We start from the raw sequence: 13387 nt of genomic DNA, 5'->3' as shown, positions 1-13387 counted from the left end.
GTCCGTCGTCCGCGTATGCCTGTGCATAGAATCCTTCAAGTTCTAGCTTCCTGAGGAGACTGTCCATCACCAGGCACCAAAGGTGTGGCAAAGGTAACTGCCTTGCGGGCTGCCGCCCTTCACCCTGGTCTCGACACGACAGTCTCCTAGTGTAGCACTGATCTTCCGGTCTTGCAGCGCCGATTTGACCGACCTGACCAGATGAGCCGGAGTGCCTCTGGTCAGGAGGTCTTGGCTAATAGTATCTGTTTTTTCCTTATCAAATGCTCTTTCCACGTCAAAGAAAAGTGCAAGTGTCATTTCCTTGTTCTCAATGGCTTTTTCAGATTTGCTCGCTACAGAGTGCCGTTTCCGTCGACTTCCCTTTCATGTAGGCATGCGGATTCCTATGTAGTGGCGATTCTATTAGAATCTCCTCTGTTATATACCTGTCTATAAGCCTTTCTATAGTTTTTAGTAGAAATGAAGTCAGGCTTATTGCCCTAAAGGACTTTGGTTAACGGTAGTCTTTCTTGTCCGGTTTTGCGAAAAACATTACATTTGCCGCCCTCTATGTTAGTGGACTACACCCCATTGCAATGCTGGCCTCAAAAACTTTCTTTTAGTATGGCAGTGTAATTTCGAGATCTACTTGCAAAATAATTGCGGTATGATTGCATCAGGTCGCGCAGCCTACTACTAAACTCACCCACTGCTAAAGCTATGGCTTCGTTTGTTACTATGTTTCTGGCGAGGTTCCAGTCCGGCTCCGGATCTGGTTCCTCGCCCCAAGGTGCAGCGTTTCCTTTTCCAGGAAAGTGAGTTTTTTAAAAAGACGCCCGATGGTCTCTTCTTTATTTGAGGTCCATAGTTCACCTTTCTTCAGGCATCCTATCACGGTTTTCCTGTCAGAGCCTAGTAGCTTCAGAAGACGAGCTGTGTTTGAGAGAGATTCCATCTCTCCACAGAACTTGCGCCAGCAGTCTCTTTTACATCGTCGGACTTCGTTTTTGAATTTCCTTCTATCTGTTAAGTATAAATCCCAGTTCTCTTGAGTTTCCCCCTTGAGAAAAAGGAAGGTGGTGCAACCTTCTTACGTCTTTTTTGAGACTGTCCAAAGTGTCATTCCACCAGGACAATCTCTTGTTGCCAACTCTCCTGGGAGGTCATATTGCCTCGTAAGAACTGATGATTATACTGTTTAGCCGTACTACCTTTGTATCTAGTTCCTCTTTGGAGGATATCACTCCACCTAGAGTACCCATGGACTGAACAAAGCCCTCTTTAAATTTGGTCCAGTTTGGAGCTCGTTTTCCTTTATCCGAACCGATTTCGAATCGGATCATTCTATGGTCGGACATCGTTATGTCCTATGATACCCTCCAGTTTTTAACCCTATCCGCAAATGACCGTGTTACCAGCGTTATGTCGATAAACTCTTGTCTAATTCGATTGACAAAAGTCGGTTCCGCTTTTACGTTTGTTACCTCAAGGTTTTCCGATACTACATATTCTAAAAATGCCGTAGCCCTCGCGTTGGTGTCTGTACTTCCCCATACAATGCTGTGCGCGTTTGCGTCCTAAAGGCGTAAATTAAAAATAATCTCGGTGCCAAAGCAGAACCTTAAGCCACGCCTATTGTTATTTTTAATTGTTTTTTAATGTTTAAATATGACAAAATTAAATCATGGTCACCCCACCTTCATTTAGCACCTCAACTCTTGAGACTAGATGATGATTGTTTGTTATAAAGTAATCCAATACTGTGAATGAGTCTTGTGATGGTCATGAGTGGGTTGGTTGACTAATTGATCCTAAAGTCCGAGCTCCTCAAAAAAAACTGAATAAAAAAACTTTGATTTGTACTCATTTACTTTAAGAAGATCCACATTGTAATCAATTACGCAAAAAGATACTGTTGAACGTCGGTAATAAATGCAATTGTTGTTCGTGTAAAACCTCCAATACCCGAAAATGGTTTATTCGCAATGAGTGCGCTACAGCTCGGGTACTTATGGAAGGAGATTCGTTAATTTGCGTTAAAATTTTCTCTTCTATGCCTGGTACATGCACTGATGTGCGTGGTCTTTCACCCACATTATGAGACTTCTGCAAATTAAATGTTTCGCTGTAAAAAACAATCCGGATAAATAACATTTTATTAACAAATCTTACCCGTAATGATCCGGACTTGGTAAGCGCCGCTGGTGAAAGCGTTCTTGGTAAATCCGCAACGCGCATCTTCCCTTACCATCAGCAGCGCCATAAGCCAGTTGTAGGTCTGCTAATTCAGCGAATGTCAAATTTTCCATTTTAACTTGTGTTAACAGAGTAAAAACTTTAATATTGCTAGTCGATTAAATCCTATAGTTCGTCCAATTGAAGTTCCTTCTGGAATTTTTAATCGAAGATTTGGACAAAAAAGAATAAAGCCAACACTTACCGACCATTTTCTTTTCTGTATTGAAATTGTAATTGATGTTGTTCTGTATGGCTAGTTCGTAAGCAAGAATTCTTCATTCAGATAAAGTAAATACGAATAGTCTGCTTTCCATTTATAAGATATGCAAAACTAGCCCATCCTCTTGGGCAGCGCTAAACGCATCAGCCTTGTATCGACCCAGACCTAAAATTATTTTTACTCAAAATAAGAAAAACATAAATAAATGAAAGGTAATTCCTACCGTTCTTACTAGTTTCTTTAACAAAGTTATCTGTTATTTCTCACTTTTGTCATACGATTTTCTAAGGTGGATTGCGGAACATTAAAGCTTTGATTGGCTTTTTTGTATCCTACCCTATGTTCCAGCACTTTAACTATTGCATTTTGCATGCTTTCTTGATCCCATGACTGACAAGTAGTTTTTATTTTATGCATCTTTGTATAATGCGACATGTTGTAGTTAACTAAAAGCAAAAGAACCGCTGCAGAAACTGGAATGATAAAATCGGATACCCGGTTTTGTAAATATTATTTAATCTCTTTGGTTATCATATAATATTCAAAATTGTTGAACAAATTAATTTAGTTTATTAGGTTACATGTTTTAAATTTTGAAATGATCATTAGTTATTCAGAAGAGGAAAAAACACTATAAGCTTACCTTAAAAATCGAGTTTGCAACCCCAAAAAACCGACGAGGTCTTACTGATCTGGCACAGATTCCTCAAATGATGCAGTAATGAATACACGCGACTGTTGGCAGTTTAGGAACACTAATTTTAACATTGTCTAATAAATGGCAGCAGACAGTTAGCAAAATTAAGGGGTATCCGATTTTATCAACCTACCAAGTTTTGTCAAACAATCATCCACTGCGAGTGAGTCCACAAAGCTCTCAATAAAGATCCTAATCGGGAAGTAGCCAAGCAACGCAGAGAGGATGGCATATTTAGTTCCAACTTCCAAGAAAGTACGGAGTTGCACGGTTTTCTGATTCCACTTCTACTACTTACCCTCGGATGCGGATTGGCAGTTCTTGCATCGCATTTTACGTCAGAACTACTCCAAGGATGCTATCGCACCCTAGTGGAAGCTTCTTCCAACAACAGAGGGTGGGAGTCTTTGTTGTTGGATCAAGAGGCACAACCACAGCAGGGAAATCGGAACGCCAATTCCCTTGCCAAGAGGTCCGCTGTTCTTCAATCCAGTGCCGGAGTCTTGAAGGCGACATTCGACTCCTGTTATTCTAAACAGGAGCAAGGCAGAACAAGGAGCTGGCAAAAATAGTTGTAGCCTACGAGAAAGTTAAATGGACGATAGACACCTTCAAACCATTTAAGTCTCCCGGAATAGATGGTATTATACCCAGCATGCTACAGCAGTACAAAGAACTACTGCTGCCCGCGTTATGAAAAACAATACCGGCCAGGCTAGCCACGTCATATACAAGAGAGTTGGACGGAAGCGAAAGTAGTATTCCTACCAAAAGTGGGACGCGAAACCTGAATCCTTCCGACCGATCTGCATTACATCATTTCTCCTGAAACCAGAGGAAAAGCTTATAGAAAGGTATATTAGGGACGATGTACTAGTGCTAGCCCTCGACATCGACACCAATATGCCTACTAAGACACCAATATGCCTACAGGTAAATCTTCTAAATCATGCGATCCACGAAATAACTCAGAGGGTGGAGTAATGTTTCAACAGCAAATAAATCACCCTAGGAACCTTCTTAGACGTTGAAAGAGCCGTTGATAGCATGTCATGACACAATCAACCATGTCATAGCTGGACGAGATATACATCCTATGCTAGGTGGCTGGGTCAACCAAATCTAAAATGTGAAGGTGACAGCGAATCTCAACAGCACCAAGATAAAACAAAAAGGCTTCATCCAGTTTCTCAAGGAGACCAGGTACAACATAAACAAAAGAAGAAAAATAACCAAGAGTGAGACCGTGACTTGGTCGTTTTTCTTCGTTTCTTTATGTTGTACCTGGTCTCTTTGAGAAATTGGATGAAGCCTTTTTGTTGGAAAATGCTAATCAGGCAAAGCTCATCCGACACTACCAGAAGAACCTTTTTACACGGAGAAATATGTTGCTAAAAGTTTGGTTCCTTCAACGATGCCTTCTTTTTAATTTAACACCGAAATTTATACACCTAAGATGCAAAACAAGAAATAAATCTGCTAACACCGCCTTGTATGTTGCTAGAAACACATGGCTGCGTGAAGAAGTTAAATGCCACTACAAAACCTTAAACAAGGCGATTTATCTGGCGTGAAGTTTACACAATATGAAGAAAGGTTGCTTAATTTAAACTTGAAATATAATTTCTCCAAAAAGGTGAATTTGCGCACACGAGAGATGTTAGCTGTAGAGGCTGAAAACATACTACAGACATACACGATAAAATATTTTGAGAGCCAAAATAATAAGTTTTTTAAATTTTAAGAATTTTAATAGTAGTGCGTTAAATTTCCATCATGAACATCTGCTTTCTTTAAAAAACAAAATTCGGGATAATGATTTAACCCTTTCGAAAGCAGACAAGGATAATTGTCTGGTCATAATGAGAAGAGTCGACTATGTTGAGAAAGTTATGAATTTCCTAGACTCGGACGATTTTATAAGTTTAACCCATTTTGCCCCAGTGATGCATTTACGCAACACCAAATTTTTTTTTTGTCGCAGCTAATTATTTTCTGTTTGAATTATCTAATTTATTTTAAGAGAACTACAATGCAACTTTAAGAAAAACTTGGAAATGTTTGTTCTTTTACCAAATCAATGTATGCAAGACGAATTGTAGTAAAAAATTTTCTTTTTTTCTCGCTGTATATTAAATTCTAAAAAAAATTGTTTCGGGTTTCTTTTTTTAAAGCAAACACTGTTTTCTTCAAATATGAACATAAATCCTTACAGTACATATGTTATTACCAATCAGTTATCTTTTTTGGCGATAAAAAAAATGCAACAAAATCTGCTGTTGCGAAAACGCATCACTGGTATAAACCATAAATTAACATGTGACTTTTTCACGTCTGAGCCTGTCAAGAAAGGAATAATAGTCGGGAACTAAAGTGCTTAGATTTGCAGTCTAGCGAAAGAATTTGTGTTTTACGGTTCGTGTCGTCGTGAAACAGGTTTAAAATGGCTTATAGGCGGTTTCTTACTCAAAAAGAATTAGTAGAAGCTATGGAGGAGATTGTTTTAGAACAAGAGAAGGTAAGTTATAAACTTAGTGATATTTATTTATTATGTTCCACAAAATTTAAATTTGTTTTATACATTCGATTGTTCCTGTCAAAAATTGTTTTAGGGTATATCGATGGGGTTTTTTATCCCACCAGACCCTGATGTCCTTACCGACGAAGAGACCTTTGATGATGAGGCCAATTTATGCGAAGTAGGGGAGCCGAAAGATATAGCAGGGACATTTGAGTTACAGGGTCCCTCAGACAAGGATTTTCAGGCTAAAGCTGAGACAGTGGGCAGTGACAAAAGGTCTGAGAAGGATCTGCCAAATTCGCCAGGTACTTCAAACTCGCCGGACTTTCAACAGAATTTGATTGACGATTCGTCCGACGATGAAACGCTTGGTGCCTTCTGTTTTTGAAGGTGGTAGAAGGTTTTTCGCTTGGTGCCTTATTTCGGTAGGCACTCTTGTAAGATGTTTTTGAAGAGCAAGCCCGTTCGATTTGGGTTTAAAATTTGGTGCCTTTGTTCACCTGGGGGGTATCTTTTTTATTCTTTGCCATATGCACGACAGGACCCCAATAAATAGTACTCTTCACTTGGACTTGGTGGCGATGTTGTTCTAAGTCTGCTGTCGGTAGTAGAAAAGCCTATAAACCACCAAATATTTTTTGATAACTTTTTTTCCTCATTTAAATTATTTGTACACTTGAAAAATAATGGCTTTTTTGCTACTGGTACCATCAGGGACAACAGAAATAACAAATGTCCAGTTGAAGATCCTAAGTCGATAGGAAAGAAGGACCTTGGGACCTACTCAGCGGCATATGACAAATTATCAAACGTCTCAATAGTTCGTTGGAACGACAATTCGGTGGTGACTGTTGCTAGTAATACTTTTGGCGTTGAACCTATTAGTCGTGTGAAAAGATTTGATAGGAAAAAAAGAGTTGATAAGTCTGTTCCTCAACCCAATGTTATATCTCAATATAACAAGTATATGGCGGGAGTGGATTTGCACGATAATGGCATCGCCAATTATAGGTGTAATGTACTGGGAAAAAAGTGGTGGTGGCCTATATTCATCAATGCCATTGACAGCCTAACTGTCAATGCATGGAATTTTATAACATTTTCAATGATACATCAATGTCGCAACTTGATTTCAAATCCTATATAGCACTTCGTCTTATAAAAACAGAGAAAATCACGGTAATTAGAAATCTTGCAACAGGAATCAACGAATTACGTTTCGACAATATAGGCCATGTGCTGACCCATAGTCCTGACAAGGCACGAAGGAGGTGTCGAATATGTCACAGTCAAACTGTATACATGTGCCAAAAGTAGTGTTGTAAAAATCCGGATTAATTCAATATCCGGACAGCATTGATTCGGATGAATTGAAAATTCGGTTTTTTCATCCGGATGAATTCATCCGCTCGATGTCTCGCCCGTTCGGCAAATTATGCCATGTTTCGGGCTCGATGCTCGACCGTCCGATAAACGTTTTTTATAGCTGTTTTTCGAATATAAGGTATGCATTATGCAACCCATTAGACATTTCGTTTTTACGCATTTCTACATGATGTTAAAACTAAAATAGTTAATTATGTATGTAATAAATCAAGTGTATTTTAAACGATGCAAAATATCACTACAAAAATGCTTTATTTACAAAAAAGTTTGGGCGTTCTCATATTGTCTCTTATGTTTCTAAATGAGTACAATAAGGATAAATAAAGCAATAGGTTTACACAAGGTGACGCGACGATATTGCCGATTGCCGGGTTATTTGTCCGGACGATTTAATTCGGATTCTCTTAGCCGGTGGAACGTGGAACTTCGTGTCACTTCGCGCAAGCTTTTATTTCATTGTCGGTCGAACGAACGGGCGGCGTGTATCCGGACGATTTAGATATCCGGATTGATTCGGAATAATTTGATATTCGGATTGAACGGACGATTAATCCGGACTCTTCGCATCACTAGCCAAAAGTGTCAAGCGCACCTACATACTACTTGCTTTGCTGAGTATCATTAAACCCTGAGTATTATTAAACCCCTTTTATCTATGCTGAGTATCACACGGCGCCATAAAACGTAGTACCAAATATTATATCGTATCGTCCCACTGATGCGTTTTCGCAATATTATGAAATGTAAAATATGTTTTGTTCTACACTTTTTTTGTGAAATATTTGTATATTTTTAATACAATCAGTTAATACTAGACTATTTGTAGTTGATTTTTTTTTACCAATAAATTTTTTTTAATGCAAATAGAATAATAGTTTTGATTAATTATCCCAGTGATGCGTTTTCGCAACAGAATTTTTTTCAAAAATATTGAAAAAAAATATTTTTTTGTTTCGAAATATTGTTTTTAGGGGTAAATAAATAAAAAATTTCTATATAAGTGTTAAATTTTCTTATTATTTTTACCCTTGGGCATAAATGGGTTAAACAAAGACCTTACCAAGTCTTTCTTTGACAGGTGCCACTTAAATTTAGAATTTTTTCAGACCAAGAAAGACAGACTGTACCCCACGAATCCCCGAACCCCAATCCTTTACGGCCTTACCAAAAAAAAAAAACCAAACTCTCCTATAAGACCTGTTGTTTCCTTTATTAATTCCCCCTGTTATAATTTATCAGCTTGGTTGAATTATGTTCTAAGAGAGGTCACTGACTTTAATAGTGAATGCTCTACTAAAAATTCTATAGAACGAACCAATTTTCTAAGAACAGTTAAGATTCAGCCAAGCTCTAAATTAATTTCCTTGGATATGAAAAACCTGTTCCCCATCATTCCACCTGATGACTGGCTTCAGTTGGTTAGAGGGTGGTTGCTAAAAACCTCTTTGACTCGCCTCATTATTGATGATATTTTGGGCCTACTCAGATTAGTTTTAGATCAGAATTTTTTCCTTTTTAATAACAAAATTTTCAAGCAAGTTATCGGTCTAGCAATGGGTTCTTGTCTTTACCCATTTTTGAGTGAGGTTTTCATGCACAACCTAGAGAAGAAAATTGTTAAGGGTCCTTTTGGCCAGTTTTTAAGAGTCTATAGGAGGTACGTAGATAACATTTTGGAATGGTAGCGATCAACAAATGACAGACTTTCTTCTTTTTGTCAATTCTTTCCATTCTAATATCTCCTTTACTATAGAGGAGGAAAGAGACAAGCAGCTGCCTTTTTTAGATATTCTAGTTACCAGAAATAAGACTGTTTTATGCTTCAAATTTTTACGTAAGCCCACCACTACGGACAATATTATTCAGTACTCGTCAAACTCTTCATACTCACACGAGTTTGCTGCATTCAACTCACTTCTCTATACTTTTTAATATTCCATTATCAAAGGAATCTTTCGACAAAGAACTAAACATTATTAGGCACATTGCTTTAATAATGGGCCGCAGTAACCAACTCTATTTTAAATTCTTAAATAAACATACATTGACTTTTAATCTAATTCACAAAGAAAGTACTAAACAGATTTTTAGAGGCATGACATTTGTTGGTACTATATCACTACATTTGGCAAAATTTTTTTATCACATTAATCTTTCAATTGCCTTTAAAACAGCCAATAACGTGAAAAAACATTTGATTAGTGTTATAGATAAAAAGGGCCCTCTCTTAAAGTCGGAAGTATACTCCCTAAAGTGCGATGACTGTAGCGGTGTGTACATCAGTCAATCTAGTAGAAAAATGTCTACCCGTATAAAAGAACAAATTGCTTCGGTTAAAAAATACAAGCACACCGAAACAAACTCAGCCTTCGCCAACCACTTGTTATCTTCCCTAGCCGAAGTCCTTCATGTTTGTCCCGAAAGCAAAAAACTCGACCTTTTAGAAAGAATGGAGCTCTTGTTATAGCTAAAAAGAGCCTGATTCTTGTGTGCGTAAACGATGTCTTTAATTTTGAACCTCACTTCATTTTCAATAACCTTGTGAAATAAAGTATTTCAACCCTTCTCGAATTTATTTCAAACACCACCTCACATAAGTTGTTACGTATCTGAACTAAAATTATATCTGAGTAACAAGGATTAGCAGACCTGTTGGTAGCGAGTATTTCTCACACGCTAGGGGTCCTTTTTATTTTCATTTTAACGGCATGTTTTTGTATAGTTTAGACTTGATGATGCTCTAATAGAGCGAAACACGTGTCGTCGATAATAAATGTTTGTGAGACCGTGACTTGGTTGTTTTTCTTCGTTTATTTACCAAAATAAAAGCCACGGTCTGCAGGGAAACACCCGAGAGCGAAGTACTCTCACCGCTGCTGTAGAACCTTGTATCGGACAGTCTGCTGACACGACTGGAGGGACAGTATATCTTCGCAGTGGCATACGCAGACGACATCGTTCTACTAGCATAAGGGGGAAGCAGGCTCACATATTTGAAAAAAAAGCAAAGAGCTCTGATAACTAAAGGTAAACCCTGCAAAAAACCACCCTAATTGCTTTCATAAAAAGAAGGAAAATAGAGCCTATAAGGAGGGCCGCCAAGAGAAAAACCGGGCCCGGTCTAAAAATTTACGGGCCCCTATCATACGTAACATCAGCATTCAAAAAAGTGTGAAGATTGACATTTTTTCAATCCATCGGTAAAGCAAGTCATCATTAAAAAAAAAACAATAAAAATCACCTCAAATTTCCCCTCTAAAAACGCAGGGCCCGGGGAAAAACCCCCATTCTTCCCCCGCTTTCGGCGGGCCTGCCCATAAAAGACCTACTAGTAGTTGCCTTTGGCGGATATCTGCGACTCGACGATGAGGTCAAATATCTAGGAATGATTCTGGATAAAAAAATCAGTTACAAGAAGCATATAATAAATAATACAAATAAGGCCACGAAAACTCTTATGTACTGTAAGAGAATGTTTGGCATGAGGCCTCTCACCAAAAATTATACACTGGGTGTATACAACAAAGGTGCTCACACAGCCAAACAAACCCTTTGTAATTAAGGAGGGAAAGGGACCATTGAGCACAGAAGATAAAACCTGCAAAAGGGATATCAGACACTGGTAGGAACTTGGGTACTACTTGGAACAACTGCCAAAGCTAGAACTCTCCAAACAACTTCTGGGCAGCCCGCCCTTTAGGAAGGGTAAAAACATACTGGGCCTCCAGGCAGCAACTGCAAAAGGTACTAGGGCTGCTCACAGGCAATGCACTCTGCAGGAAACTCCTACATAGACTTGGGAAAGTAGATAAGCCGCTATGTAGAAGTTGTGAGGAAGATGAAGGAACTACTCTTCACATTCTATGATTCTGCCAAGCATTCCACCAGACCAAGGCGATAGTCTTGCGCGAAGCCCAATCTTCTCCAGATAAGAACTACTTGACTTTCTAGAAGCAAGAGAAATTAACATGTGAGAGTAAATCCATGGGTCAGAATAGAACTGCAACAGAGTTATTTGCGATTTCCCTGCTCTCTCGTCAATACACAGCAGAATTCTCGGAGCATCCCACCCATCCGTTGGAGAGAAGTCCTTGGGTGACGTTGTCGCTCACGCTCTTGTAGATTCGTTGGGCTGGATGACGAGCTGAGGGAGAGGTCTCCTGCTCTTACAAGCGCACAATGGGCCTAAGTCCAGTGGTGTTCGCATTACCCTCTGCAGTTACAAATGTAGTTCTTTGTGTTTTTTAATAGACATATTGCTTATGTAAGTATTTTAAAAATATGGCATTGGACTTGTGCAATCTACTCTCCAGTATGGTAAAATCTTTTAGAGCTCAGCACAAGTCAATAGTCTTTCTAATTTAAAAAAAGACTACGATGTTTGGACGATATAAGGCCAATTATATACACCTTGTCCATTAGATATCGCGGTGCTCGATTGCGGCTATACCGTGAAACGGAAAAAAACTTTAATAGTGGAAATGTTAATTGAGTTAGAGAGACCACTTTTTAAAATTAGTTTGGTTGATACAGCTTTTTTTAAATGGAACTACCTAAATTTTTTTTCCTGAAATGGGAGTCTCATTTGACTTTTTCTTTAACCCTAAAATTGTTTTGCTCTAAAATGCGACATTGCCTAGTTATTAATATTTTAAAGAAAATTTCACGAAAATCTTAGTTTCACTAAAATATTAATATTTACCACCGACGTTGTTTATCTTTTTGAAAACTCTATGCAGAGTCCTTGGCTAAGTTCATTTTATCTTATGAAATTCCAAAATTTATTTATTTTTATACAGGGTGATCAAAATCGTTACTCAAATAATGAGTTTGATTTTTGATTTTCAATTAAATTTTGCGCTATTTTTTAAATGGAACACCCTATATCTAGTAACGCATTTTAATAGAGCATTCTTTTATCTTCAATTTGATACCAACAAGTTTCCGTTTATCTCTCACCGTTTTCTTAAAATTTGTTCTTAAAGGAAGAGTGACACTTATTTTTCATAGGCATTACGACACTTACGATGGAAAACAATTAATAGATAATTTATGGAATCAGATCTCTGTTCAATTCTATTTCGAACACTTTTTAGTAAGAAAAAAAGTAAATAGTTAGTAATAACCATAATAAAATAATAGTAGTTAGAGACAAATAATATTAACCCCTGATGCTATCTCATTTAAAAATAAGAAATTTTGTCTTACAAGTAAAAAGTTGGCCATAATTAATTTATTCTTTATTGTGTGACGTCAAATATAATCTTTACTTATTAGTCATGTTAAGTAGATTTGTGTCACAATGAATTACTCTCAGCGATAATAAGTAAATTATTTACGTTATCGGTGAACGCCTTGGAAAGTTTTTTTTGGCTTCAAGAATTTATTAGAAAAAATTTCCTAATAATTTCCAACATCCTGTACAAAAGCAAACTAGAACGAAAACGGTTTTAAATGAAGAAAACCAATTGGTAATCACCATGTCGGTTGTTGCAACACTGGAATTTAGTTTGTAGAGAACGAATAAGTAAGAACTTTGAAATATCGAAATCGTCCGTGGGAAAATATCCCAAGAAAAACAAATATGATCCCTATCATGCACAGCTACATTAAGGCACAAAATAAAGCAGCAGATTTTTTTTAAATGTATGCCCTTCACTAATGAATGTACGTTCCACAGAAATGATTTTGTGAATCTCCATCGAGTTTTTATGAATAATTTTCAACAATGATGGAGCATCAATGTTTGGGGGTGCAATATTACATGATTTTGTTATTGTTCCATCCTTTTTGAAAATCGTTTAACAGGAAAAGTTTTTCTAAGTTTCTTAAGAGAGAATTTTCCCCGCACTTCCCGACTTTCTAAGGCATCAGTTGAAGGGTGCACAAGCTCACATTTGTACTGATCTCAGGGAACATATCACACACCAATTTGGTAATAGATGGATTGGAAGGCTAGGTTAGGTATTCAAATTAATTTTTGTATACATATTTATTAAACTTTCTACTGGATAGGCCCCACTGAATGGCCTCCTATGTCACCGGAATTAATGCTTATGGAGTTCTTCTTGTGGGGAACTCTGTAAATCTAGGCAAGATATGGTGGAGCGCATACAAGAGTCTTTCAGACGTCTACTACGCTTCGTGCAGTTAAAAAAATTTCGCAAGGCTGATTTGTGTTTAGAGCAAAACTTATTTATAATGTTTTTGATGAATCCTTGATGTAACTGAAATTAATGGCGGTGATATTAATCTTTCTTGTGGGATTTTCCAACCGACCTATTTGTAAGTCATTTTTTGTCTTACTGTAATTTTCGGATTTTCTCCAACCGACTTGGTGAAT

General features: G+C 37.7%; 1 long non-coding RNA gene across 1 annotated transcript; it reads right to left on the bottom strand.

The window, feature by feature from the left end:
* Positions 1–1774: 1774 nt before the first annotated feature.
* Positions 1775–7877, bottom strand: LOC126734026 (uncharacterized). Its single transcript, XR_007659930.1, has 6 exons — positions 3271–7877; positions 3084–3211; positions 2664–2886; positions 2423–2605; positions 2155–2370; positions 1775–2088 (listed from the first exon to the last, which is right to left on the bottom strand). It is a non-coding gene; the product is annotated as an uncharacterized LOC126734026 (long non-coding RNA).
* Between the last annotated feature and the right edge of the window lie 5510 nt (positions 7878–13387).

The sequence above is a fragment of the Anthonomus grandis genome, chromosome 3, assembly GCF_022605725.1.
Source record: "Anthonomus grandis grandis chromosome 3, icAntGran1.3, whole genome shotgun sequence".
In the NCBI taxonomy this organism is placed as follows: Eukaryota; Metazoa; Arthropoda; class Insecta; order Coleoptera; family Curculionidae; genus Anthonomus; species Anthonomus grandis.
Note: the sequence above shows the minus strand (reverse complement) of the source record. Positions and strands in the feature narration are given on the sequence as shown.